Source organism: Bos indicus, chromosome 11 (genome assembly GCF_029378745.1).
Source record: "Bos indicus isolate NIAB-ARS_2022 breed Sahiwal x Tharparkar chromosome 11, NIAB-ARS_B.indTharparkar_mat_pri_1.0, whole genome shotgun sequence".
NCBI lineage: Eukaryota > Metazoa > Chordata > Mammalia > Artiodactyla > Bovidae > Bos > Bos indicus.
The window spans coordinates 102,202,688-102,227,669 of NC_091770.1; the positions used below are offsets into that span (position 1 = coordinate 102,202,688).

Sequence of the window (24,982 nt, forward strand, 5' to 3'; positions counted from 1 at the left end):
GGTTATGGACAGGGAGGCCTTGCGTGCTGCAGTCCATGGAGTCGCAGAGTTGGACACGACTGAGCTACTGAACTGAACTGAACTGAACTGAAGGTACTTTCAGTAGCAGTTAAGATTATGTCCACATTTCAATACTGACCTCTGCTGCCAGATTTTCTACCAAAACCTGACCTAAGTAAAAGTTGCAGAAACACCGAGCCTGAGGCGCAGCCTTGACTGTTGCCTTCTCCAGACCTCTCCTGCCCTGGGCGTGCTGGGGCTGTGTGGCAGGCTCTTTGTGCCAGGTTCTGGTGGGACTCAGGGTAGAAGTGACGTTCACTGGCTCCCAGGGCAGCTCTCCTCTTACCACTTCAAACTCCAAACAGCTTCCTCTATTTTAAAGAAAATTTAAATTATGAAAAAACTTGGGGAGGGAGGGTTTCAGTTCTCAAGGAAAGGAGAAGATTGAAAGTGTCCAAGATGGCGGAGCCTTTAAAAACAAAATCTTTTCAAAAATAATATATTGCTGAACTTTCTGTCGAGGCATGGCTTGTGGATTTCTTCACTGTGGCATGTCAGTTTCACGAACCCAGATTTTCAGGCCCTCCTTTCTGTGCGCTTTCTCAGTGTGCAGCAGAGGCGGGAGTGCCCTCTGCCCGGGGTGTCTGCAGGAGGATGATTGGAACTGAGATATATTTGGGTTTTGTCTCACTGTGAACCTGAAGGCTGTTGTCTATATTGGGAGAATGTAACACCATAGCTATAGTCATTTACTCCCCCGAAACTGGGGGTATTGTTGCTCAGATTGTTTTCTCCAGTGAATAGGATCAGGGCTTTTTTTCATTTAAAATGCAGCACACTGCCTTGAACAAACACAACAGTGCTGTTTCACACCCATGGAATTTCCCAGGACGTACGCATATCAGTTATTCAAGAATGTGTCTGCAAGATGCCACCGTAAGCAAGTGAAAAGTGAAAACCTCAGACATCCAAGCAGATATTTTATCAGCAAATGCTCAGCAACCGTTTGCCTCATTTAAAGCCAAGCCAACCGGCTACTGAGTGGGGCTGGTTGAATCAACCCCATGTTTTCATGTGGCCCCCAAGAAGAAGTAAATATTTTCCACTAGAAAGGGCTCCTATTCTATTGTATAAAGTGACGTGAGCCAGTTTTCCTTCAAATGTGATTCTCTGGGAAGAATAAAATTAAATAGAGAAAGAAGCCAGCTTCTCCCTGCTCGATTCTCATTCCGCCAGAACTCTGTGACTCAACATAGGATCCTGCTCCAATAGCCTTCAAGGCTCCTTCACAGAACCTGTCAGGGTTCACCCTTCCTGCCAGCCGAACTCAGCTGATAGCCTGTCAATACAATTATGGGGAGAGACTGTTTGGTTTGCTTCGCTGACAGCCTTGAATCTTCTGTCGCCCTGGAGAGGCAGGCGAGGTATAGGGGTGGAATTTATTGAATTGAGCATCCTTAGAGAGTGCAAATGATCACGGCACCCGATTTTTTCATAATTTATCACCGACTTTGTTTTTCTGTGGGGGTTTATGTCACAAATAAGAAGTGCATGCATTTGTAAGATAGAGTTACAGAATCACATCATTTGGGGGCTGGAAGGAGGCTTACAGCCATCTAGTCCAATTCTTTTTTTTTTTTTTTTTTGAGGGTCTTAAGGCTCAGAGGAGGGAAGAGACTTGCCCAAGGCGCTACCCTGACCTGCTCACCAAAATGGGGTGAGACTTACATCACCTAGCCTCCAGTCCCGAGCTCTTTTTGGCCACAATACATGATTAGCTAATGAGTGACGACCCGGATTGGTTATGTATCTATACAGCAGGTAGTCAAAAGATGTTCACCAATGAGTCTGATTCCATTATTGTTTCACACAACATGCCTTTCAGAGTGAACTCTACTAATTTCTTGGGATTTGTTCAGAGTCAAGAAATATTTACTGAATGTCCATGAAGTACTCAGCACCATGCTAAGCTCTGTTGAGGGCATAGAGGCAAATTCAGAGCTCAGCTTTTGCCTGCAAGGAGTTAATTATTCAGCTACAGGGATGGAATATATACGTTTAAGTACTTATTGTTGTTGCTGTTTAGTCGCTGAGTCACGTCCAACTCTCTTGCAACCCCATGCATTCCATAGGTGGCTCGCCAGGCACCTCTGTCCACATATATATGTGTATTTCATATGTATGGCATATATACGTGTGTGTGTGTTGTATATATGTGTATGTGTATATATGTGTATACACCCTTCCTGCCAGCCGAACTCAGCTGATATTCTGTCAATACAATTATGGGGAGAGACTGGTTTGCTTCGCTGACAGCCTTGAATCTTCTGTCGCTCTGGAGAGGCAGGCGAGATCTGTTTGGTTTGCTTCGTATATGTGTATATACGTGTGTAACACATGTATATTTGTGTGTGTGCACAGATAATAATGAGACAGGCAATGTCATAGGTCACCCCTTGTAAGTTTCAAGTTTCTGCACTACCTGGATGGGTTCAGATTTGGGAGGAGGAAACCCTGAGCAGGGCTTAAGAGGCTTTATAGAGGAAAAGTTCTGAAACTGGACCTTGAAGGGCGAAAAGGTAGATTCTGGTCCTGGGGTGGGGGTGGAGACTAGGAGAAACCAAGCCTTCCAGGGCTGTTTGATTCCACCCTCCTCAGATCCTGAGTGTTCACAGATTTCCACCCCAACCCCAACAGAGTTCTAGTTCCTCAGCCTTGGCACCAGCGCTGGGATCATAGTAATCGTCATCACGAGGAAGCATTTATTTAGAGCCAGTGTGTTCAAACTGGGTGCTTGACGAAATTAGGCAACCACACTAGGAATGTAACATCTCTAATAAGTGTTGATGCTGGTGAACGTCAACGCGTAGATAGAGACAGATGCAAAGAGGATGGCAGACCCACAGTCGGGGGAACACCCCAGTGCAGGTCAGGGTCTTTTTCATGATCGAGTAAAGCGTGACAGTGTTACATTCCGCTTCTGCACTGAAGACAATGTGCCTCTGACTGTTCAGATGATTTTACATTCAATTTACAGAGTAACTGGGGAAAATACAGCATGAGGAAGGGGACTGAAATTCCACCACCATCCTAATGACAGTCTCAGCCAGCTGGTGGGAAGCTTTTATTTTTCCAGGGAAAGCTGTGGGCTCATTCATCCCTGGAACTCTTTCTCTCTCGGTCCTTTTTTTTCTTTTCTCTTCCTCCTTTTTTTTTCCCCCTCTTGTTTTAAATCAAAACTTCTGGCTTCCTGGCACCCAGGCACATCTTTGGTGATCAGGGTGAGCGAGCAGGGGCTGTAAGCAGTGCCCGGTCCTATGGCTGTTTCAGAAAGCAGACTTGCTCTCTCTCAGGCTTTTTACCATCATGGTAGGGGGCGCAGGTTAGGGCAGAGGCAGCTCTGCTTGAGACCTGCCTTCCTCTTTGTCCCTCTAAAGAAGGAGCCTTTGGCTTTCAAACCTCAGGAATTTGGGTTCCCCAGGATGAACCCAGCCCCTTTCTAAACTCTCAGATCACTGGCAGTAAGGCTGTTTCTCTAGGAAGAATTCTGAGTCCTGTATGGACAAGTCAGCAGTTGTTTCCAGCACCTTCCAGAACCTTCCAGGCTCACGTGCTGCTCACTTGTAGAATTTAGGCCATTTTTCCTGTACTTGAAAGACAGAGTTTTCTCGATTTAGGACTGGCCCTGTGGAGATTTCAAGCCCCTATTTCCTATTGCAGTGGTTCTTAAGTCGGTCATCTGTTTCTAGCAGCATGCGTTCTCATAAACTGTCTCACTCAAACCGCTTGTTAAGAAAATGCACCTTATAAAAACCCCAAAAAACGCACCTTTAACTGTTTAAAAAGTATAATGGGAAGGCAACTCAATTAAACGTGTTCTATATGGAGACCCTAACTTGTTAGGTATGATTTGAGTTGGTTTTGTGTTTGTGCTGGCCCTGCAGTGAATGAATCACAGACTGAGGGGGTTGGAAGCAAGCTCAGACCTCGATGGGCTTCTGAGGCTGGGCGATTCCGTTCCTTGAGGCCAGTGTGCAGAGCCATCGTCTGGCCCTGGGGACATGACTCTGTGAAACCCTAGGTTCCTCTGCTGGGCCGTCAATCCAGGACCCTCTGGCTGGCTGGGCAAAAACAAGCCAAGGCACAGTCACAATCGTACTGCATTTTGGCGGGTTTTAGCAGATATTGTGAGTGTTGTGTGCTTCTTGCCTGACTTGTATTAAATATTTGTAAAGAAAAATAAGATGCAAGCATTTGTTGACTGTTGGTAACAACTCAACTTTAGATGAAATTGCCACTTGACTCCTTTCAAACCAGAATTTGTGTGAACAAGGACCGTGAAAACAATTCCAGGCTACAGCTTGTGTTTTCATATGATCACAAGAGATACAGCTGTAAGTTGGCTGCTCAGGCAGGTATAAAACTGCAGCCACCACACTGGAGAGGAAGGCGGTGTGGATGGCACTCTACAGCCAGGCAGATCCCAGGGCGGGTTCTGTCTCAGCCGCTTTCTTGCTGTGCCATGTGTGAGGTTACTTACCTTTGAGCCTCAGTTTCCTCTCTGTAAAATGGGCTGTTATAGTTAGCATCAGCTGTGGGGGAGTCATGAGGATTCGATGAGATGACTCATTAGAAAAGACCCTGATGCTGGGAAAGACTGAGGGCAGGAGGAGAAGGGGGCGATGGTAGGATGGCATGGTCGGCTCAGTGGACGTGAGTTTGGGCAAACTCTGGGAGATAGTGAAGGATAGGGAAGCCTGCCATGCTGCAGTTCATGGGGTTGCAAAGAGCTGGACATAATTTAGTGACTGAACAATGACAAATGAGATGACACGGCTGTGCCAGGCTCAGGAGGGCACTGAATAAGGGGGCACTTTGGTTATTTTCCATCATCCTGCTTCCAACACTTAAGTTCCTCAAAACAACCTTGTTCTCATTAATCGACCTTCAGTAAATGTCCTCAGTGTGAACTTATGAATGTATCATGAAACAGATCCACTCAGGGCCTTACTCTTTTCCCCCTTTGTGCTCTTTTTTGGAAAATACCATTGCCCACCGTATCAGATGTTTCCTAAAGCCGTGTATCCTGGAACAGATGGGTGCGCCCTGGCTAAGGGTGAAGACAATCCTACTTCTAACTCTCTTGAGGGTTCTTGGGCAAATGGCTTAATGTCTGAGCCTGTTTCCTCATTTGTAAAGTATGAGTTGGAGAAGACTCTTGAGAGTCCCTTGGACTGCAAGGAGATCCAACCAGTCCATTCTGAAGGAGATCAGCCCTGGGATTTCTTTGGAGGGAATGATGCTGAAGCTGAAACTCCAGTACTTTGGCCACCTCATGCAAAGAGTTGACTCAGTGGAAGACTCTGATGCTGGGAGGGATTGGGGGCAGGAGGAGAAGGGGACAACAGAGGATGAGATGGCTGGATGGCATCACTGACTCAATGGACGTGAGTTTGAGCGAACTTAGGAGTTGGAGATGGACAGGGGAGGCCTGGCGTGCTTTGATTCATGGGGTCGCAAAGAGTTGGACACGACTGAGCGACTGAACTGAACTGAACTGAAAGTATGAGTGCAAGTACTTACCTTGTTTACTTCTCAAGGATGTAAGGAAGACAGATTTGAATGAGACACTATCTTACAGAAGAGATTATGGCACTCTAGAAGCAGACCAGTGGTTCTCAACCTCGAGGGGCAGTCTGGCTCCCTAAAGAACATCCAGCCATGTCAGAAGAATGCTTTTGGTTATCAGAACTGGAAAGGGCACTGCTAGTGGCTAGGAGCCAGGGGTGCCGTCCAGCAATGCACAGGACGCCCGCCCCCACCACCCTAAGCAAGAAATCATCTCCCCAAGCACCAATAGTGCTGAGGCAGGGTTTCTCTAAAACCCTGAACCAGAAAACATCAACATGTGGAGGATTCATTATTAGTTCATCTGTGGTCCAGGGTCTCTTGAAAATTTAACACAAAGAAGATAGAAATGCAGTGCTTTAGTTTAATTTCTTCTGTCCCCAAACTCCATTCATTGTTATGGCCATTTAATTTCTTTTAATTTTTAAAAACTTTTATTTATTGGCCGTGTTGCACATCTTGCGAGATCTTAGCTCCCGGACCATGAGGACCATTGGACCTTTTATGGCCATTTAAAATCCCTTGCCTTTTTTTTTTAATTTAAAGTTTTTTTTTTTTTTTTTTGAAACTTTGAACCATTTTTAAAGTCTTTACGGAATTTATTACAATGTGGTTTCTGTTTTATGCTTTGGTTTCTTGGCCATGAGGCATGTGGGATCTTAGCTCTCTGACCAAGGATTGAACCTACACGCCCTGCATTGGAAGGCAACATCCCAGCCACTGGACCACCAGGGAAGTCTCTCAAATCCCCCTCTTTGGCTCCATCTCCTTTCCCTTCGTTACACGTTCCATTTGCTTGCTGGTTTCCGTCAGGGCTTGTCTATCTCCAGCCTCACCCATATTGGAGTGAAAAAAAAAAAGCATCTCCAGCGATCCGCAGAGCGTGGCCCAGTAATTCATCAGCTAAACTGGTTAGCGTGGGGCTGGTTTGTCTAGCGGCCACTGGCCGCCGCGCACAGGCTCTGTCTCCCTGGCGCGTCGCCTGCCACGGGCTTGTGTCGGTTGCGTTTTTCTCAGCATGGACTCATTTAAGATTTAAAATGGAATTGATTTGGTTCATCAGAAATTAAACTCCTGGTGGACCGGAGCTGCAGCCCAGCCCATACACTCTTGTTGTGGCACTAACTACAACATTTCAGGCGAGCAGGTCAACGTGCTTTATAAAGAAAACAGCTGTATTTTTCCACCCAACAGTTTAAAGGCCCATCAGGGTTTGGTCAAGAAACTGACTGACGTGGGTCAGTGAGCAGAAAGGTCAACATGAAGGGCACACGGGGGGAGAACAGCTAACCAAGAGCATTGTAGAAAACACATAATGAGCCAAGAAAAGGGATTTTTTTGATCTTTTATATGAACCAAACAATACATATTGGCGGGGAGTGGGTGGGGGGTGGTGGGGAGGCCAATGAAGCCAGAAGCGAACAAGATGAATTTCTTTGTGTGGATCAAAACCTTTTGTGTTTGTCCAGAGGAATGAAAGTGGAGAATCAGAAGCACTTTGATTTCGAGGTAAAACATTCGTGAGAGGCCACGTCACTGCCAGGTGGCTGGCCCTTTGGAACCAATGGCGCAACGTCCAAGCTCTCTCGCCACATCAGAGAAAAAGCCCCAGCTAGCTAGCCAAAGCTCAGAGGCTGCCCCTCTCACAAAGATGCGGGCACCCTGAAAGTCACGAAGAGGGGCAATCTTATGGCCGGAGCGTTGCAGTTAAGGGAGTTGGAAAATTTGCTGGCAGCTTTTTGGGTCAGTCTTGCTGGACTCTAGTCAGTTTGGCCATATTGCTGCCTAAAATGCCGTCTTAATGGTCCCGTTTAGGAGCTGCATTCCTGTATCCCCATGGTCTCCCACAGATCTTTAAGAACAGAGACACTGACTTTAAAACATTCGTCTTGGTGTGTGTTTGAAGCTGTCAGTGAACCCATCTGTCAATGAGCAAATATTTATTGCACACCTATAATGCACAAGGCACAAGTGGAAACAGGAGAGGTTTAAGAATTCGTTTCTAAGGAGTTTATGGTCCGGTCGGGGAGAACCAGACTCGGTGCATTAAAACGACTCCCAAAAGTCATTAGAGGTGGAAGGAGGGGCGCTGAGAGGTGTATCTGAGGATGAAAGTAGAGCAGTATTGGAGCACCCAGGGCAGCTCAGAGAGCCTGTGCACCTGGGCTGGGGCTGCGGGGTGGGTTGGATGCCAGTGGCTGGACAGGAGAGGAGGGGGCGCCTAGGGAGGAGCTGGCCCGAGCAAGGGTCTGAAATGGACAAGAGAAGGTGCAGCCTTCACTCACTGCTTGAATTAACAGAATTAACTGCTTGTGTAGCAGACACAGAGCTAAGCACCAAGGATACGGGGGTCGGGGGAGGGGTATAAACCAATCTGGTTATGGGCCTTGCTGTCACAGAGCTTACACTCTCATAGAGAGAAACAGGCATTAAAATAAACAGCAAAGCCTGGCTGGGCTTCCCAGGTGGCTCAGTGGTAAAGAATCTGCCTACCATTGCAGGAGATGCAGGTTCGATCCCTGGCTTGGGAAGATCCCCTGGAGGAAGAAATGGCAACCCACTCCAGCATTCTTGTTTGGAGAATCCCATGGACAGAAGAGCCTGGTGGGCTACAGTCCACGAGGTCGCAAAGAGTTGGACATGACTGAGTGACTGAGCAAGCTCTCGGTGATGGCTGTCTGTCTGGATGGATTTGTGTTTAGCGCCTGAGGGCAGCTGTGCCTGGATGGAGGGGTGTGAGGGAAGGTCTCCTAGACTGGATGACTTGAGCTGAATCTTGACACCAAGATGAGCCAGGAGAGATAAGATGGGGGCAGAGGTAGAGAAAGGTAGGGATTGTGTGGCCTGCAGCTTATGCAATTCGGGGATCTCCTTTTAAGTAACAGGGTACAAGGACTTCCCTGGTGGTGCAGTGGTTAGGGCTCAGTGCTTTCACAGCAGGGATCCAGTTTCAGTCTGTGGTCTGAGAACTAAGATCCTGCAACTTGCATGGTGAGGCCAAAAAAAAAAAAAAAATTAAGAATTGAAAAAGAAATAGTATAAAACTAAAAATGATGTTGGAAATGAGATCCAAGGCCCTGGAAGGGGCCACGTGCAAAGAAGGGCCCTGAAGACGAAGCTTCGTTAGTTTCAGGGTGAATCAACTTTGGACTGAGAGAAACTTTCTGGGAAAAAGGATGGCGTGTTCATGGGGAGGGGGAAGGGGGAAAAATGCACTGAATTGTCAGACTTGAGCATCCTCAGTTCCTCCTCAGGCTATGTGTCATCCATCCATCCATCCACCCATCCATCCATCTATCCACCCATCCATCCATCTACCCATCCATCCATCCACCCACCCATCCATCCATCCATCCACCCATCCACTCATCCACCCATCCATCCATCCACCCATCCATCCATCCACCATCCATCCATCCATCCATCCACCCATCCATCCATCCATCCATCCACCCATCCACCCATCCATCCATCCATCCACCCATCCATCCATCCATCCACCCAACCATCCATCCATCCATCCATCCACCCATCCATCCATCCACTCATCCATCCATCATCCATCCACCCATCCATCCATCCATCCACCCATTTATCCATCCATCCACCCACCCATCCATCCACCCATCCACCCATCCATCCATCCACCTACCCATCCATCCATCCACCCATCCATCCATCCACCCATCCACCCATCCATCCATCCATCATCCATCCAACCATCCACCCATCCATCCATCCATCATCCATCCACCCATCCACCCATCCATCCATCCACCCATTTATCCATCCACCCATCCATCCATCCATCCACCCATCCATCCATCCGCCCATCCACCCATCCATCCTCCATCCACCCATTCATCCATCCATCCACCCATCCACCCATCCACCCATTTATCCATCCATCCACCCATCTACCCATTCATCCATCCATCCATCCATCCATCCATCCACCCATCCACCCATCCATCCACTCATCATCCATCCATCATCCATCCATCCATCCATCTATCCATCCATCCATTCATTCAGTACTACACACTTCCTCTGGACCAGACACTCCAGGCTGCAGAACTAGTCATGAGCTCTTAGTTTCCTGCACCCTCTTGTTGACTCAGAGACCTTGGGCAAGTCCCTGGAATGTCCTGAAGCCTTGGTTTCTGCACACCTGAATGGCTTTCTCCCTGAGAACCGTCTGGAGCCTACCTTTCATTTGCTCATTCGACACTTTGCAAAATGTTTATCAAGGGGCTGTTGGGTGCCAGGCAGCATGCTGGGCCTGGAGGGACCTCTGTGGACAGGAGAGCCTGAGTTCCTGTTTGGAGGCAGCACAAAGCCCTGGTGAAGACAGTGTGTGCATGTGTGCTAAGTCGCTTCAGTCGTGTCTGACTCTGCGACACTATGGACTGTAGCCCACCAAGCTTCTCTGTCCATGGGATTCTCCAGGCAAGAATACTGGAGTGGGTTGCCATGCCCTCCTCCAGGGGATCTTCCCGACCCAGGGATGGAACCCTCATCTCTTAGGTCTCCTGCACTTGGCAAGCTTCTGTACCACTAGCGCCACCTGGGAAGCCCCTGGTGAAGGCAGACAACAGGGCAACTCCCTCTTCCCTATGGATAAGCACCGTGGAGGTGGTTGCAGTGTCAGGAGGCTAAAGTCCAAGCCCAGGGATGTGACATCTCATCCCAACCTCCTGGAATGAGTGGAGTGGTCAGTTACTGGTGCTGGCCGGAGTGTGTATGTGTTTGTGTTTGGGTGGGTGGTTGGTGGAGACTGTTTCAGACAAAATAAGTGGTTTCATGCCTCCAGGGCAAGGAGAAACTTGGAACTCAGGAAGCTTCAGGGAAGCAAAAGCTGAGAGGAGGCTGGGTGGGGAGTGAGGCCAGATAAAGTGGGGCTCCCGGTTGGATCTGAGAGCTGCAGGGGCCAAAGCAAGTAGGATAAACAAGACTGAGAACAGAGGGTGAGAGACAAATCCAGACATCAACAGTAGGTCTAAGTGCCAGCCTCCCCCCACGCCCGCCCCCAGTGCTACTGGGGACAGAGGGACCCATGCCTGGCTGCAGGATGCTGTGGGTGGACTGGAGGAATCATCACGAGCCCTTCTCTGCTGGGACAGATGTGGTCATTGCAGCCTGGGACCCTACCAGGCTGCATGTTTGGAGCACCGTGGGTGGGATGAGCAACACGATGGTTTAGGGTTAGTGCCGGTGATTTGTTTACTTTTTGCAAGTTAAACAAGCCCCCTAGTCTGTCATGCTCTGCATTTTCCCCACATCATTTGAGGGAGCCTGTTGGGGCGATTCTGAGGGATCCCTTAGGACTGAATGCCGGGTTTCATGTCTGCCTCCAAAACCTTTATAAACTGTCACTTAAGACTTTGCTCTCTTTGTAGGCACCCAGTGGGCATAAATCTGGAGGTTTAAGCGAGTCTTTCAGAAACTCCCCTTCTAAAAGGAAAGTGTCTGGTGTTTCTGAAACCTCCATCTTTCCTTTGGCAGTAGCGTGGTCCTCTGGCGGCAGATCCTCCCAGGATCGCCTGGCAGGATGCTCGCGGGCCTGACTTCTCCTGGAGAGGGAATGTGTGCGGAGGTGGAGGCCTGGAGTCTGGGTTTCCAGAAAGTTCCTGGCTGGTGACCCGTTTGGCCAGCTGATGCTCTCCTGAGGCAGCTGACAGCAGTTGTACTTCATGGAGCCCACTGTGTACCAGGCAGTCTCTGCTGGTCCTTCTTAGGCATCACCTCCCTAAAATCTTGGCCACAATTCTAAAAATGTGGGATTACCATCGTTCCCATTTTACAGATGGGAAAGCTGAGTCTCAGAGTGGTTTCACAAGTTGCCCACAGTCATCCAGCATGTGGGTGGAGGTGCCAGGCTTTGAGAGGTCTGGGACTCTGTAGCCTGAGGTTCCAGCCACCGGACTAATCAAAAGAACTTGGTGACATCCACAGCCCTCATTGTTAAATACCTGCTAAGTGCCAGACTTTTGAGTCTATGATCTCAGCTCGATCTTTGAGAGATAAAAATCTAATCCATCTACATCTGTGTGTGTGTGCGTGCTAAGTCGCTTCAGTCATGTCCAACTCTTTGTGGCCCTATGGACCATAGCCCATCAGCCTCCTCTGTCCATGGGATTCTCTAGACAAGAATACTGGACCGGGTTTCCATACCCTCCTCCAGGAGATCTTCCCAACTCGGGGCTAAACTCGCCTTTCTTGCATCTCCTGCATCGGCAGGTGGGGTCTTTACCTCTAGTGCCACCTGGGAAGCCCCATCTATGCCTACACCTGTCTAAAAGGTCAACGTCATCCACAGGTGTGTTTTCTGTTCTCAAGGAGCTTATAGTGTACTTGGGCACATTTGCCACACCAGATGCGTGCGCGCACACACACACACACACACACACACACACATATGCTCCCTAGAAGTTGCTGCACTTCTAAGGCTGAAACCTATAAGGCCAATGTGACTCAGACCTACAAGACAGACAAAACAGGTAAAAGGAGGCCCCGTGGCCTGGAGTGGTCCAGAAAAGCCTGTTGGAGCTTCTGGATGACCAAGCAGGACTCAGGGGACTGAGAGGAGAAAGCTGAGCATTTTAGATGTGGAAGATGACCAGACCGGGTGAGAAGCTGGATGCCACGGGCTTGGGTGTGTTTGGAGGGAAAGTCTGGAGGGGGTGTGATAGGAAGAAGGCAAGGAGGGACCGATGCTGGGTGGCTTAAGGTAAAGCCCGCCCTTTCAGCATGGCAACCCACTCCAGTATTCTTGCCAGGAAAATCCCACGGACAGAGCACGCTGGTGGGCTACAGTCTGTGAGGGTCGCGCATCAGTCGGACGCGACTGAGCACGCATGTGCACACATATGGTCTCAAGAAGAGACAAGACGTAAAGAGAACAGGAGCATGGACACTTGGTTTCCCACGGGCGCCTGGAGTTTATGTTATTCTAAACATGTGCATCTGCGGGCCAGGGAGCCAGGAGCTCTGGGGGTGGGGGCTGGGGCTCACCAGAATGGCCCCCCCTTTCAACGGGCAGGCCTCCCCTCCTCCTCTCCCACCCACCGCCGTCCCCTCCCCGCCCCCCTAATCAGAGAGAGCAAATTGTCATCAGATTAGCGCCAGCAAAGAAAAGCACAGCCCTGCTCACCCCCGCAGTTCGTTAGCATTTAGATAGACTGGGACAGGGTCCCACACAATGGGCATCAAAGCCCGGCTCGGGCGGGCGGCAGGGCGGATTAATTCCTTTAACCAACAGGCCCGAGCTGGCCCTCACTCATTACCCTGCCTTGTCCGAGTGGCTGTTCGATTCGATTGAAGATTACGCCATTTAGGCCCTTCCCTTGTCTTCTGCCGAAACCTAGGGCTATTGAATTGCACATTCTCGTGTTGCCCTGTCAATACTCAGCGGCCTGAGGTTCTAATTCTGCTTCATTTAAACTTCATCAACTTTTCCAATCAAGTGGAAGGATCCGAAATAGGCTCTGTGAGCAGAAAGGCCCCAGCTTCCCTTTGTCAGATAATTTATTCTGTTTTCCCATCCCCTCCCCGCCTCCTCCTTTCTCTCTCCAGCCTTGCTTCCACCCTCCCAGGATCCCCCCTCCCTTTCTTTATCCCAATGCTGAAAATGAGATTACAGTATTTAAATGACTATGATAATCAATCTAGGGACCCGGAGCTGAGATTGAGGTTAATTTTTCTTAGCAGAACAAAGAAGCGTGATGCCTTTGGGGATGTGAAGGTGCAATCTGGGTTTCTTGCTCATGTGTTTTTCTTTTTCCCCCTGCAATTGCAGTTTTAGGAGTCTTTTCTTGTTACTAACTAGGCGCCGAGTGTGATTTTGAATGGGCGGCAGCCCCGAAGAGAGCAGAAATGTAATTTCGAGCTGATAAACAGCTAACGGCCTTCAATCAACAATTTTAATAGGAAAAAAAGGCACTTATATGATATGAGTACAGATCTAATGAAAGGGTGATCATTTACCTTATTTATTTTTAAACACACCAGGAATACTTTCCCACTGCGTTAGAACTAGTAATTACAGCCATGCAGTTCACCCGTGAACCTGTGGATGAGAAGTCTTGTCAGTCCGTCCATCTTCTCCCTGGCAGTTTGTGCCGCTATAAAAGTTAGGATTTTGTCATGTTTTGGCTAATTGGAAACAGGGTCATTATACCATTGAACATCGACATGAAAGTGACTTGTTCAATTGTTACCTGAAGCTTTCAAAGCTGGCCAGTCATTCTGCCGCTACCCGCCTCCCCCCACCCCTCCCCAGCCCAGCTTCTAAAACCGAGATCATCAAAATATGCATATTTCTTTGTCTCCCTTTGCTGTCTTGTCAGAGCTGTTTTACATGCTGCCACCCAATGTTATCTTTTATTTGTGTCAGGAGAAAGGATTTGACAAGTTCAGTATACAACGTTCATTTGGCAAGGCAAATTTTTCATGCCAATTTTGAGGGGGAAATGAAACTATCTTTCAACAGAATGAGCACCATCATTTTTGGACAGACTTATTATGAGAGAGAGGAGTCGCAGAACTTCATTTCCTTGCGTGATCCTGAAAAGTCTAATCCATTTTTTAAAAAGTAGGATTGGGTTTCCACCTGCAACGCTAGCTGGGGGGAAATAAGAAAACACCCATAACGTCTTCAAACAGGGACATCTCATGTTCTGTTCCCCTCCCTGCGCCCCACAAGTTATTAATAGGCTGGAATAAATTGTTCCTCTTCTCTATTATAATGAGTTTGTTTCAGACTCTTTAAACTGTGAGTGAATCTCTGACAGTTATTTACATTTGCAAAGCAAAATATTTAATAACCGCCATTGTCTGAAGGAGAGAACGAAAAACCATAAGCAACCCTATTTGTGAAGAGTGAACCCCCCCGGACCCCCAGATCCAGACTCCATCACTGTTTACCTAAAGAAGAAGCCTCTCTCACCCTCTGTGCTACCAAATTCATTTGGGGCAGTGGTTTATGGTGACATTTTTCTTTCTTAAAGCAAATATTGACTCACCACGGGGAAATTAAAACTCCATTAGGCATCGCTACATTGTACAGCAGCCTGCATTACAGCAGTCAAGCTACTATTAATTGGCTTCTTCCGCAGGAATAATTCAGGCAGGGCAGAGGGAAAGGGGAGAGAGAAGACGGATCTAAGCTATAATTTCTTAAAATGACATCATCTAAATCAGGCCAGGTGATCATTATGTGGTCATTAATCTAAATATAAAGAAGATACTACCTAATAAGACAATGAATTTATCAATACAAAAAGCTTGCAGTGGAGTTAGTGCAAGGCTGGGGAGAGTAGGTGTTAAGACACACGTGGGCCAGCCTCAACCAGGTTTGGGCAGCTCAGGACTGACTTCTCGGAGCATGAGAAGCTCTGACTCTTGCATGCGGGCATAAGGTGCCTTCCAGCCTGTCCACTACTTTCTTCCCAATGTGAAAGCTCTGCTTTTCTGTACCCTTTGCCCTTTCCTCTGAAGCCCAGCCTGAATCCCATCTGCTCCATCATGACCTCTCTGGTCATTACTGGGTCTAGTGATCTTGCCCTCTGCTTTGGATGACCAGGGCTGGTAGGGCAAAAAATGACCGCGATTGAGGTGGTTTAAAAGCAGAAATTCATTGCCTTGCAGTCTGGAGGTTGGAAATCCGGGATCAAGGTGTCAGCTCAGCCTTGAAACCTTGGATCAAAAATCAGGGGCTGGTTCTTTCTGAGGGCCACTTGGGAAGGATCTGTTACAGGATTCTATCTCTTAAAGTGGGCCATCTCCACATCTACACAGCATTCCCCCTGCATGTGTGTCTATGTCTAAATCCACGCCCCCTTTTCGGCCATGCCCATCAACTTTTCGGATCTTAGTTCCCTGACCAGGGATTGAACCGGGTTCACAGTGAAGGCACGGAGTCTCAACTGCTGGGCCACCAGGGAATTCTCCTAATTTCCCTTTTCTCTCAGGACATCAGTCATTTTGGATTAGGGGCCCACCCTAGGTTCATTATGATCTCATCTTAACTAATTACCTTTGCAGTGACACTATGGTCAAATCAGGTCACATTCTGAGGTCCTGGGGGTTGGGACTTCAACATGTAACACCTTTGGGCCTGAGTCCTGGTCCCTGGTCCATGAGTTGTGGTCAGAATAATACGACCATCAGTAGAGCGGCATCCTTTGTGTTGGACTTGACAGGCTGGTATCTTGGTGGGTGTGGCAAGCATTTAGAACTCTGTGGTCTCTTCTCCAGTGTGGTGTGGACACAATTCGTAGGACCATCACGGTGATCTTGTGCCATCTACGGTATTTTTGCCTCATTATTGGTATTTAATCCTTAAGCACAACTAATGTGGGTCACTAACAATCTGTATGGTGTTTCCAGTGGTCATGTATGGATGTGGGAGTTGGACCATAAAGAAAGTTGAGGACTGAAGAACTGATGCTTTTGGATTGTGGTGTTGGAGAAGACTCTTGCGAGTCCCTTGGACTGCAAGGAGATCCAACCAGTACATCCTAAAGGAGATCGGTCCTGGGTGTTCATTGGAAGGACTGATGCTGAGACTGACTGAAGCTCCAATACTTTGGCCACCTGATTCGAAGAACTGACTCATCGGAAAAGACCCTGATGCTGGGAAAGATTGAAGGCAGGAGGAGAAGGGGACGACAGAGGATTGAGATGGTTGGATGGCATCACCGACTCGATGGACATGAGTTTGAGCAAACTCTGGGAGATGGGAAGGACAGGGAAGGCTGGCGTGCTGCAGTACATGGGGTCCCAAAATTGGATACAACTTAGTGACTGAACGACATCAAATGTGAAGCCAATGAAGGCTGTTGAGCAGTGAAGCGGTAATCGGGACTGGAGGTGGAAGGATGTGTCGGATTGGCATTAGAAAGGCCCTTCTGGCTACAGTGTGGAGAATGGACTGCAGAGCACCAGGGTGACCACAGGGAGATCCATTGGGATGCTCATGAAGTCATGCAGGTGAGAGACAATCCTTGAATGAGGATGGAGGAGATGGAGACGGGTGGGCACATCGGAGGGAGATTGGGAGGCAGACCTAGCAGGACTTTGTGAAGCGTGATGTATGAGTGCACGGGGTGAGGGAGAAGGAGGTGTGAGGAGTTTGGTGGGAAGGTCACAGGCTTGCTTTTGGATGCTTCTTGTGGGCAAGTGTCTATCTCTTGGTAAGTGTCTGATGATTCAGTGGGTTTCTGGGTACTCTCTGGACCGGACTTCGGTTATATCCCCATCTACAGCTCCCTGCACATCCCCATCTGCATCTCCTCCTGTAACTCCTCACGTTTCTACCCTCTGCCTGTTCACTGTACCCCTTTCTTGCTCCTACACATTCTTTAGGACTCAGTTTAAGACGTTTCTCCGGGAAAGTGATTCTTTATCTGCCAGTGCTTTCTGTGTGCCTCTCTCACTTTATACTCTATTGAAATTGTCCCTTTCTGTGGCTCTCTACCTGCAGTGACTTGTGAGTGAATCTAGGCAAGGACTGTGTCTTTTTCATTGCTTTAGTTCAAGTTCTTAGCCAGTATTTGGCAAATCACAGGCACTCTATATGGTCTCTTGAATAAATGAATGGATGAATATAGAAGAAAATGAATGAGTGAGTATTTGGTGGTTTAGAGGCGTCTTTGCTGATAGGCTGTGGGAGGCACTGCAGTCAACAGGAGTTATGTGCACCAGTGGCCCTGGTTTTGTTTGTTTGTTTGTTTTTGTTTTGTTTTGCTGCATCATTTTGTTCAGTCACTCAGTGGTGTCTGACCCTTTGTGATCCCATGAACTGCAGCACACCAGGCTTCCCTGCCCTTCACTATCTCCCAGAGCTTGCTCAAACTCACGTCCATTGAGTCAGTGATACCATCCAACCATCTCATCCTCTGTCGCCCCACCTTCTGCTCCTGCCCTCAGTCTTTCCCAGCATCAGGGTCATTTCCAATGAATTGGCTCTTCCCATCAGGTGGCCAAAGTATTGGCGCTTTAGGACTATTCTCCATCTTTATGCTCCAATAATATTATCTCTAATTACACAGGCTGCTCTCTCTGCCTGGAACAGCTTCCTTACTCTTTTCATGGGCTGGAAAAAGTGCATTCTCATCCCCAAAGTCTCAATCCAAATGCTTCCTCTTCTTCTCTGACTCCCTCTGTGATGTGAACACTGCCTGTGTGTCCTTTGGGCACAATCTCATGGTGGGAATCACCTTGATGTGCTGTGGTCCTTGGGGCCAGAGAGTGTTCCTTTTTATCCCTCTATTCTTAGAAGCTTGTACAGGGCCTGGCATACAATAGGTGCTCAATAAATGGCTGTTAGTTGAAGGGATGAATGAATGACAAGCTGTGTGACTTTGCGTGTATTATTTCTCTTCCTTTCTCATTTTCAAGATTTTGAATTTATTCTTTAGCTATACTAGTGTATTTTTTTTTTTCAAGAAAAAATAGATGTGTTGTCCTTTGATATCTCTTAGGGAATGAATTTTTAAAAAGCGTCTTCTATTTGCCTTATTAACTCTATTTCCTCAAGTGTGACTTTTGTTTGTCTTCATTCTTTCTTGGTAATGTTTTTTCTCAACTATTTGGCTACTCTTTGTTGTGCAGAATATTTATATTTCCTATTCCTTAAATACTTGTATGGGCAAGTTTTGTCTCTTTCTTGTGGCCTACCTCTGGTGATTGTTGGGGGAGAGTTGGATGTATTGGGAGGTGGGATGAACTGGTGGTTTTTCTTCTGGGTGAGACCCTACTTTGGGGAATAAGGAGTTTTTCGTCACCCCTTCCCATGCTCACTGCTTCAGTCTGGGTGCGGGTGCTGCTGCTGCTGTCTGCCTAGGGAACCTTGGAAACGGAAAGGCTGTGCCAGCCTGCTTGTTCCCAAAACAGCTCCTCAGATAGGCCCTGACTAGTGCTCCAGAGACATTCCTTTCCTGTGTGTTTGATCTGGACTTGACTTTCTCCTGAACACTCCCTGACTCTACGGTATCATTTCCCACACTTATTTCTGGTGATGCTTTCCTCTGGTTTTGCTTTCTGTATTTCTAATCCTGTCTGATTTTGACCATTTGGAAACTTCTCAAAAGTCCTGGTCCCTTGATAGAGTTCTTTCTTGTTTTCCTACACTATTTTGGGTTTTTCCTTGTGTAACATACTTTCTTTATCCTTTCATGATATTTTAGGAGAGTGGGAAGGTAGATATACATGCTCAGTCCACCATTTGGGACCAATCTTGTTTCTTTTCCCTAAGATTTTGCAGGCATTACATCTCATGATATGTTGTGAAGGAGTAATCCATATCATAGCCTAAAGATAGTTATGTTTATCTTTTAAACAGAACTTTAAAAGGCATCCCTGGTGGCTCAGTGGTAAAGGATCCACCAGCCAATGCAGGAGACATGGGTACCTTCCCTGATCCGGGAAGATCCCACATGCCTCGGAGCAACTAAGCCCGAGCACCACAACTGCTGAACCTGTGCTCTGGAGCCCGGGAGCCGCAGCTCCGGAGCCTGTGCTCCCCAACAAGAGAAGCCCCTGCACTGCAGCAGAGGGTAGGAGCCCCCCTCACAGCAAGGAGAGAAAAGCCCAAGTAGCAATGAAGACCCAACACAGCTGAAAAATAAACAAATACACTTATATTAAAAAAGAGCTTTAGAAATTACCTTAGCATCTGCCCATAAGTTAAACACAACAGAGAGTATCTCCACTCCACCCCCCTCACCGTGACCAGAGTTACCCTTTGAAAATCACTTCTTGCTGTGATCTGAAGAAAACCCCTTCTTCCTTCCAGACTTCCAAGATACTGGAAAAATCTCAACAGGATTTGTTCTCTTATTGAGGCACCTGGGATCTCAGTGAGTGTGTCAGAAGGAGGAGGCAACATATTTTTAAGTCATTTTTATCTAGTAGCAGTTGCCAACAAAGGTCTGTCTAGTCAAGGCTATGGTTCTTCCAGTGGTCATGTGTGGATGTGAGAGTTGGACTATAAAGAAAGCTGACTGCTGAAGAATTGATGCTTTTGAACTGTGGTGTTGGAGAAGACTCTTGAGAGTCCCTTGGACTGCAAGGCGATCCAACCAGTCCATCCTAAAGGAGATCAGTCCTAGGTGTTCATTGGAAGGACTGATGTTGAAGCTGAAACTCCAATACTTTAGGCAACTGATGTGAAGATCTGACTCATTTGAAAATACCCTGTTGCTGGGAAAGATTGAAGGTGGAAGGAGAAGGGGACGACAGAGGATGAGATGGTTGGGTGGCATCACTGACTCAATGGACATGAGTTTGAATAAACTCCGGTAATGGACCAGGGGGGCCTGGCATGCTGCCATTCATGGGGTCGCAAAGAGTTGGACACGACTGAGCGACTGAACTGAACTGAACTGAGCAGAGATCTTGTTCCTCTTCTGGTCATGACCAAGTAAGCTCCTACCAGACCAGCCCTCTTAGAGATAACATTTATAAACTCCAGGTGAAATTATTTATGAAAACTACCCAGGGCTCTGGAAAGGCTGTGAGCACAGATAGATACTATGCTATGAGCAGGCAGATGGGCATGCTGACACATGAAGAAGGGAAGATCAGAGAGTCTTGCCTTATCACCTCCATGAGGATGGATACCCCGAGATGCCAAGAACTAGTTGGTGTGACTGGTTGCCCGCCTGTGGGCACGTCTCCTTGCTCCTGCCTGGGGGGCTGCTTCTCTGTCTCCCCCTGCCTCCAGTTCTCCTGTGGCCTTTCCTCTGCCAGCTCCAAGTCCTCGCCATCAAGAAGCCTTTCGGACTCTATCCCCATCCTGAGATGTTTTGTCTGCTCACCCCGCCCTTGCCTCTAAAATATCCTGAGTGCATTTCTGGCCTCGCTCTTAGCACATATATTTAAAATGTCTGTTTTGTGGGTTCGTTCCTTGCCAGCAGGAATTCATCTTTTCATCCCCAGCGCCTGCAGTACTCGGCATAAAGTAGGTGCTCAATAAATGTTTGTTGCACGAGTGAATAAATAAATGGTTTAATGAGAGCCTGGGAGACTGTCTTCTGGTAAATAGTAATCTTGGCATGTCTATGAGCATCTAGATTTATTTTTCGATTCAATCTTAAGACGCTTTCATTTTAAGATTTAGAGACAGACTGTTCTCCGTGAAAGAAAACATAGCTGTGTGCACAGGTGGCTAAAAGCTATGAATCTGCAATTTGACCTCATGGAGAAGCAAAACAGTGTAGAACTTGGTGTCAACAAAATGCAATCAATATCAGCATGAGTGTTATCAAGCCCCCAAGCACCTGAAGGCAGTGGGAATGCATATATGAGTCTGATGGGGGCCTGGGGAATCTTTCTGGTCAGCCTTTTGATTTGAGCATCTAACAAGTAAATCCAGTGGGGGACTTTGGAGCCTTGATCCCATTGAGCATGGCCATTCTGTCAGATGTGCCCTCTGTCTGGGCAGCCCAGGGCACAAAAGGGGAAAAGAGGAACACATGGCTGGTCCCAAACTAGAAAGAGCTTTCCTGTGAGAGGATATTGAGCTGTTTGATAAAGCCCAATATTACGCTTGAATTATGCTTGAATGCTCTAGTGAAAGAACATTGTTCCAAGGCACTTACCCTGGACTGGGGTGGATCCGCTTTCTGCTGTTGCTTACTGAGGTGGCATTGTGGGCTGTAATGATTTGTATTGTATTTGTCAACTGACAGGGTAATCCTGGGAACAGCAGGGGGGGAGGCAACCGAGGCCGACTTCTCAACCCTGCTAATTAAAACAATCCTTCCTCTCCCCATGAAGGCTAATGAGACAGAAAGAGAGCGGGCTAATGAAAATGTCACCACGAGATTGCCCACTCATTTTATTTATTAACTTAATGCCGTTACTCCCATTTTGGGGTCCTGCGAGAGAGAGAGATTTTTCAAATATTTGCTCGAAGACCCCTTCTGACGCATCACCACTCTGCATAACACGAGCTCTCACCAAGCACATCCTTGGTTGCTGTTATTCAGTCACTGAGTCGTGTCCAACTCTCTGTGACCCTATGGACTGTGGCCCACCAGGCTCCTCTGTCCCTGGGATTCTCAGGCAAGAATACTGGAGTGGGTTGCCGTTTCCTTCTCTGGGGGATCTTCCTGACCCAGGGATGGGGCCTGACTCTTCTGCATTCCAGGCAGATTCTTTATGACTGAGTCACCTGGAAGCACGTGCTAATTAGTGGTCTGAAATTTCATGTCCGGTTGTCAATAAATGACACTATTCTAGGAAGAGGGGTTTGCCTGTGCTCGCTTTGAACAAAATAAAAATGAATCTGAATCCCTTTTCAGCATAATCCAAGAGGCCAGTTTGTTTATGAAAGCCTTGACCCCCTGGGGTGAGTGGCCAGTGAAGCTGGAGGAACCCCAAGGACACCGAGTGCTGTTTAGAGAGATAAGTTCACTGCACTCGAGCAGATTTAACATTGATCCCATCAAGCGCTTGGTTCCGCCAAGATGGCAGAATTCAATTAATATCATATTTAATGGAGCCCAGCATGATCTGACCTGTCAATACCTTGAGGGCACCCCAGGGCCCTCCTGGTTCATTTCTACCCCTTGAATATTTGGTGATTTCAACTGATGACTTCATTAGCACCCACTGTCTATAAGACAGATGAAAAAGGAAGAGAGTCTTCACTTTGGCATAGATTCCATCAAGTGGGATTTTTATGCAGGGCAACCCCCTGAGTTTTTTTTGTTACCAGAGGGTATTTGTACAACAAGTGGACTGTGAGGTTTGGGGTCACCCATCCATCAGCAGCAAGCTCTCATTCCCAGAGAGAACCCAGGCAGTGAAGAGAGGAGAGTCTGGTTATGGATTCGCCAGTCTTCACTTTGGCATAGATTCCATCAAGTGGGATTTTTATGCAGGGCAACCCCCTGAGTTTTTTTTGTTACCAGAGGGTATTTGTACAACAAGTGGACTGTGAGGTTTGGGGTCACCCATCCATCAGCAGCAAGCTCTCATTCCCAGAGAGAACCCAGGCAGTGAAGAGAGGAGAGTCTGGTTATGGATTCGCCGGGTATGTTCGTTTCCTCCAGCCACCATAACGAGCTGTCTCACACCGGATGGCTTGAGACGACACAAATAGATTCTCTCACAGTTCTGGAGACCAGAGGTCAGAAGTTACGGTGCTGCTTTGAGAATCCTTGCAGCCTCTGGTGGCTCAGGTATTACTTGGCTTGTGACCCAATCATATCAGTCTTTGCCTCCATGGTCATATGACCTTGTCCTCTGTGTCTGTCTTTTCCTAGTCTTTAAAAAAAATGTTTATTTATGTACTTATTTGGCTGTGCCAGGGCTCAGTTGCAGCATATGGGAACTAATTCCATTACCAGGAATTGAACCTGGGCCCCTTGCACTGGGAGTGCAGTCTTAGCCACTGAGCCACCAGGGAAGTCTCTTCCTTGTCTTTCTTGTAAGGACACTTTTCATTCGATTTAGGCCCCATCCCCTAAATCTCATCTCAAGAGCCTTCGTTTAATTACATCTGTAAAGACCCATTTTCCAAGTAAGGTCATGCTCACAAGCTCTGGGGGTATGTCTTTCTGGGGGACACTATTCAATGAACTGTAGCAGAGTTGGATCAAATAAAGTTGAGTTGATCAGTTGGTCTGAGTCTATTAAAGGAGCATTTCCTGTTCTTGCATCAAGAAAGAATTTGTGCCTCCACTTCTTTTTTCATGGCATGAAGATACATGCAGACTGATTTCTATAGAAAGAACACCCAGAAAAGAATACAACTTTTTTTTTTTTTAAAGAATAGAACTTTTTAAAGACATCAGTCACTATCTCTTTTTAAATATAATTTTCTTTCTTTCTTTCTTTATGGCTGTGCTGCGTCTTTGTTGCTGGGGGAGTTTTCTCTAGTTGCAGCAGGAGGGGGCTGCTCTCTAGCTCCAGCGCGTGGGCTTCTCACTGCGGTGCCTCCTCTCACTGCGGTGCCTTCTCTCACTGTGGAGCACAGGCTCGAGGGCGCAAGGGCTCAGTGGTTGCAGCTCCCAGGCTCTACATCACAGGCTCAATAGTTGAGACTCAGAACATGGTTTTTCTGCAGCGCCTGGGGTCTTCCCCGATCAGGGCTCGAACCTGTGTCTCCTGCATTTGGCAGGCAGGTTCTTTACCACTGAGCCACCAGGGAAGCCTGATCACCATCTTTTTATTTCCATCATTCTATATTTCTTTTATTGAAATATATTTTTCTTTTATTGAAATATATTCTATATTTCTTTTATTTTATATATATATACATATATAAAGTGAAGTACAGTTGGTTACCAATGTTGTGTTCTAGGTGTACAGCAAAGTGATTCAGATATAGATATATATGTATGTATATATATGTATATCATATATTTTCAGATTCTTTTCTCTTATAGGTTATTACAAAAGATTGAGTATAGTTCCCTGTGTATATAGTTCAGTTCAGTTCAGTTCAGTCACTCAGTCGTGTCTGACTCTTTGCAACCCCATGAATTGCAGCACGCCAGGCCTCCCTGTTCATCACCAACTCCCAGACTTCACCCAGACTCACGTCCATCGAGTTGGTGATGCCATCTAGCCATCTCATCCTCTGTCATCCCCTTCTCCTCCTGCCCCCAATCCCTCCCAGCATCAGAGTCTTTTCCAATGAGTCAGCTCTTCACATGAGGTGGCCAAAGTACTGGAGTTTCAGCTTTAGCATCATTCCTTCCAAAGAACACCCAGGACTGATCTCCCTTAGGATGGACTGGTTGGATCGCCTTGCAGTCCAAGGGACTCTCAAGAGTCTTCTCCAACACCACAGTTCAAAAGCATCAATTCTTCGGCGCTCAGCTTTCTTCACAGGCCAACTCTCACATCCATACATGACCACTGGAAAAACCAAGGCCTTGACTAGATGGACCTTTGTTGGCAAAGTAATGTCTCTGCTTTTCAAGATGCTATCTAGGTTGGTCGTAACTTTCCTTCCAAGAAGTAAGCGTCTTTTAATTTCATGGTTGCAATCACCATCTGCCGTGATTTTGGAGCCCCAAAAAATAAGGTCTGCCACTGTTTCCACTGTTTCCCCATCTATTTCCCATGAAGTGATGGGACCAGATGCCATGATCTTCGTTTTCTGAATGTTGAGCTTTAAGCCAACTTTTTCACTCTCCTCTTTCACTTTCATCAAGAGGCTTTTGAGTTCCTCTTCACTTTCTGCCATAAGGGTGGTGTCAGCTGTGTATATAGTAGGTCCTTGTTATATATATATTTATTTATATATAGTAGCGAGTCTATGTTAATCCCAAACTCCCAATTTTATCCCTCCCCCATCCTCTTCCCCCTGGGTAACCGTAAGTTTGTTTTTTAT

General features: G+C 47.3%; 1 protein-coding gene across 3 annotated transcripts in view; it reads left to right on the top strand.

Moving 5' to 3' along the window:
- CFAP77 (cilia and flagella associated protein 77) overlaps positions 1-24,982 on the top strand; it is a 152,071-nt gene that overhangs the window by 3,013 nt on the left and 124,076 nt on the right. The gene's annotated exons all lie outside the window — the stretch shown is intronic.